The sequence below is a fragment of the Poromitra crassiceps genome (genome assembly GCF_964638095.1).
Source record: "Poromitra crassiceps genome assembly, chromosome: 20".
Taxonomy (NCBI): Eukaryota; Metazoa; Chordata; class Actinopteri; order Beryciformes; family Melamphaidae; genus Poromitra; species Poromitra crassiceps.
In genome coordinates, this window is record NC_139637.1 from 26,737,341 (window position 1) to 26,742,340 (window position 5,000).

The window sequence follows — 5,000 nt, forward strand, 5'->3', positions numbered from 1 at the left end:
TTGCTACTGTGAAGTCATCAGCAGGCTCTGTAACGTTAGCCTCGGGAGTCGGGCTTATCGCTGGGGAAAAGACCTCTAGCCGCCGGGGCCGGATGAAACACGTCCTATTAACAGGTTATGTTTGTTTCTAAGTGATTAATATGTTTCTCCGCAAACGCGGCGATGTTTTGCGAGACACCGGTTCTGCATGAGCGTCACTGCGCCCAGAAAGCAGGCCCGCCCACAACACTCATGATTGGTTCTCCGGTGCAAGGCTTCCAACAGCGCCACCTAACGTTATGCAAAGATTTAAATAGTAATATTCTCAGTCTTACAGTAGTGAAACGGATTAAGACTGAGAGCTGAGTCTAATCTATACCTGACTCAGCGTTTGGTCTCAGTGGCATGAGAGAACAGAGAAAGTAACAGCAGCAATATTCAGTTTCCTCCTCCTCTAAATGGCTTATTTTAAGAAGCAGGTGGTCACATGATATCACATACTGTTCAAACTCTGTCCTGCACAAAACCTTCTCTCCATGGTCAGAAAACCTTCTGCTAATATGTAATGACAGTTCACTTTTCTTCTCTTGGGTGACACCTATGGCGGGGGGTGGTAATTGCAGGTGAAATCCAAACAGTGTTGTGTCACATACAGTAATGTCACTTTATACTGCAAAGGCTTCATCCAAATGGACATTTTTTTTAGATGAAAATCATTGAGATTGTAAACTTTAAATCAGGATCCTGAGAATAAAGTCAGAATTCTCAGATTAAAGTCAGAATTTGAAGTTACTGTCAGAATTTTGAGAAAAAAGTCAGAATTTGTGAATAAAGTCAGAATTCTCAGATTAAACTCAGAATTCTTCGGGGAAAAGAAGCATATCGTTGCTGTCCTATGACAACCACTTATCTCCAAAACGCTAACTTTTCGAGAAATGAAAAAACGCTGTGCTCTTAAAATACTGAAAACCACATTGTCATATTAATTTGGCACATGTCTGAATGTGTCATTACATTATTAATATCTTACCTGAATAAACTCAAATGATGTTACAGGATTATCACACAAAAATAATAATGATAAAAAAGTAAAAATCATAAAAAATGTACTTAAGTGGTTTTCATTGGACAGCGACGATATGTGACATCACTGACGATGTCACTGATGATATTATCAATGATCTACCGGAATTTGAAATGTCTCGGGTCCCTAGATTTTTGGGACGTCAAAATAAAAAAGTTTGGAAACAAATCATTGACTCCCGTTTTGAAGCCTTGAGTTTGACGTTTTGACCGTCGCAGCACTGCCGCCTGCTATTGGTCCATGATCGGTGAACTGCATGATCACTGGACAGGCGACCTGTCAATCACACCCCAAAGCATAGTCTGTCATTGCATGGATGTATGAAAAGAAACTGGATAGTGTAGATAGGAAACGCCCACCCATGCATGTGAACGTAAGCTGCTCACCAGCCCATGAAGCATTTTGAAGGGGTTTTTCTTCCTGGTTTAACTTCCATGATGTGCGGCCCAAGGTCATGTGACATTAGTGGCCAGAGGCCAGGGGTGGACTGGGATTCTAATTCAGGCCGGGCATTAGATACCAAGCAGGCCAGGCCGATACGGGTCAACGCGCGTGCCGGCGTCGAAAAATTTGGGCCATTTGAAGCCCAATTTGGGCCATTTGAAGCCCAATATGGGCCGTTTGAAGCCAGATTTGGGCCGTTTGAAGCCCAATTTGGGCCGTTTGAAGCCCAATTTGGGCCGAGTCCAATTTTACAATGAGATGCACCCACTTTAACCCTGAATAAAGTAATAAAACCACTAGTAAACCAGTAGGCGGCGCCTGGCCTGCTGTTCAGTGAGTGGCCTGACTGGGGGCCAGGCCAGGCCACCGGGCATTTGCCCGACGTGCCCGATTATGCAGTCCGCGCCTGCCAGAGCCAGAGAGAGAGAGGGAGCTCCAGAGTTATAGAGGCCAGAGCCAGAGAGAGAGGGAGCTCCAGAGTTATAGAGGCCAGAGCCAGAGAGAGAGGGAGCTCCAGAGTTATAGAGGCCAGAGCCAGAGAGAGAGGGAGCTCCAGAGTTATAGAGGCCAGAGCCAGAGAGAGAGGGAGCTCCAGAGTTATAGAGGCCAGAGCCAGAGAGAGAGGGAGCTCCAGAGTTATAGAGGCCAGAGCCAGAGAGAGAGAGGGAGCTCCAGAGTTATAGAGGCCAGAGCCAGAGAGAGAGAGAGCTCCAGAGTTATAGAGGCCAGAGCCAGAGAGAGAGAGGGAGCTCCAGAGTTATAGAGGCCAGAGCCAGAGAGAGAGAGAGAGGGAGCTCCAGAGTTATAGAGGCCAGAGCCAGAGAGAGAGAGAGGGAGCTCCAGAGTTATAGAGGCCAGAGCCAGAGAGAGAGAGGGAGCTCCAGAGTTATAGAGGCCAGAGCCAGAGAGAGAGAGAGGGAGCTCCAGAGTTATAGAGGCCAGAGAGAGAGAGAGAGAGAGGGAGCTCCAGAGTTATAGAGGCCAGAGCCAGAGAGAGAGAGAGGGAGCTCCAGAGTTATAGTGGCCAGAGCCAGAGAGAGAGAGAGGGAGCTCCAGAGTTATAGAGGCCAGAGCCAGAGAGAGAGAGGGAGCTCCAGAGTTATAGAGGCCAGAGCCAGAGAGAGAGAGGGAGCTCCAGAGTTATAGAGGCCAGAGCCAGAGAGAGAGAGAGGGAGCTCCAGAGTTATAGAGGCCAGAGCCAGAGAGAGAGAGGGAGCTCCAGAGTTATAGAGGCCAGAGCCAGAGAGAGAGAGGGAGCTCCAGAGTTATAGTGGCCAGAGAGAGAGAGAGAGAGAGGGAGCTCCAGAGTTATAGTGGCCAGAGCCAGAGAGAGAGAGGGAGCTCCAGAGTTATAGTGGCCAGAGCCAGAGAGAGAGAGAGGGAGCTCCAGAGTTATAGTGGCCAGAGAGAGAGAGAGAGAGAGGGAGCTCCAGAGTTATAGTGGCCAGAGCCAGAGAGAGAGAGGGAGCTCCAGAGTTATAGAGGCCAGAGCCAGAGAGAGAGAGAGAGCTCCAGAGTTATAGAGGCCAGAGCCAGAGAGAGAGAGAGAGCTCCAGAGTTATAGAGACCAGAGCCAGAGAGAGAGAGGGAGCTCCAGAGTTATAGAGGCCAGAGCCAGAGAGAGAGAGGGAGCTCCAGAGTTATAGAGGCCAGAGCCAGAGAGAGAGAGGGAGCTCCAGAGTTATAGAGGCCAGAGAGAGAGAGAGAGAGGGAGCTCCAGAGTTATAGAGGCCAGAGAGAGAGAGAGAGAGGGAGCTCCAGAGTTATAGAGACCAGAGCCAGAGAGAGAGAGGGAGCTCCAGAGTTATAGAGACCAGAGCCAGAGAGAGAGAGGGAGCTCCAGAGTTATAGAGGCCAGAGCCAGAGAGAGAGAGGGAGCTCCAGAGTTATAGAGGCCAGAGAGAGAGAGGGAGCTCCAGAGTTATAGAGGCCAGAGCCAGAGAGAGAGAGGGAGCTCCAGAGTTATAGAGGCCAGAGCCAGAGAGAGAGAGGGAGCTCCAGAGTTATAGTGGCCAGAGAGAGAGAGGGAGCTCCAGAGTTATAGAGGCCAGAGCCAGAGAGAGAGAGGGAGCTCCAGAGTTATAGAGGCCAGAGCCAGAGAGAGAGAGGGAGCTCCAGAGTTATAGTGGCCAGAGAGAGAGAGGGAGCTCCAGAGTTATAGAGGCCAGAGCCAGAGAGAGAGAGGGAGCTCCAGAGTTATAGAGGCCAGAGAGAGAGAGGGAGCTCCAGAGTTATAGAGGCCAGAGCCAGAGAGAGAGAGGGAGCTCCAGAGTTATAGAGGCCAGAGCCAGAGAGAGAGAGGGAGCTCCAGAGTTATAGTGGCCAGAGAGAGAGAGGGAGCTCCAGAGTTATAGAGGCCAGAGCCAGAGAGAGAGAGGGAGCTCCAGAGTTATAGTGGCCAGAGAGAGAGAGGGAGCTCCAGAGTTATAGAGGCCAGAGAGAGAGAGAGAGGGAGCTCCAGAGTTATAGAGGCCAGAGAGAGAGAGAGAGAGGGAGCTCCAGAAAACCTCTCTTGGTGGATTCTGAAAAACAAATTGTCTCATAATATAAAACTCGTCGCTTTTGACACCCAGATTTTTTTTTCTCTCTTACAGTTTTACAGCTGCTGCTTAATTTCCCCATGGCATGTAGGTAGATGGGAAAAACTGTTTCTGGGCTGCAGGCCGTCACGTGACTTGCAATACCGAGCTTGGCCACCATTTCAATTTGCTTCAGTGCCCAGAGCTGTTCCTTGGGGGCTTGGTTTATTGTCCATTTGACTTTAAATAGGAGCATAATTGACTAAATGAACATGATGCTGTATGAAGAAGACTTGAAAGTAGAGATTGAGACATAAACTCATTAACAAAGTGTTTACTGAGGTCATCAATCAAGTGAGAAGTAGGCTTGTCATTTGCCTATAGACTTCTATACAATCTGACTTATTTTTGCAGCCTGCTGTCCATTAGAAAGAATGCAGGTTTAAGGCACTCATGCAGTTGCCCCTTGGGCTAAACACAGTGAGACAGACAGGGTGTGAGTGAGACAGACAGGCTGTGAGACAGACAGACAGGTTGTGAGACAGACAGGGTGTGAGTGAGACAGACAGGCTGTGAGTGAGACAGACAGGCTGTGAGTGAGACAGACAGGCTGTGAGTGAGACAGACAGGTTGTGAGACAGACAGGGTGTGAGTGAGACAGACAGGCTGTGAGACAGACAGGGTGTGAGTGAGACAGACAGGGTGTGAGTGAGACAGACAGGCAGGATGTGAGACAGGGTGTGAGTGAGACAGACAAGTGGAGACGAGACAAACGATTCTGACGGGAAAGAAAGGCCATAAATATACTGACAGATTTATTGCTAACAGTCAGGAAATATTGGCTGACATATTGATAAAGAGACAAAGAATATTGGCAAATGTATTGATCTTTGTGTGGCCTGTGATATATAAACTCATAACTCGTACTCTTTGTCTCTCTACCATTCTCCCTCTCTCTCTTTGTCTCTCTCTCT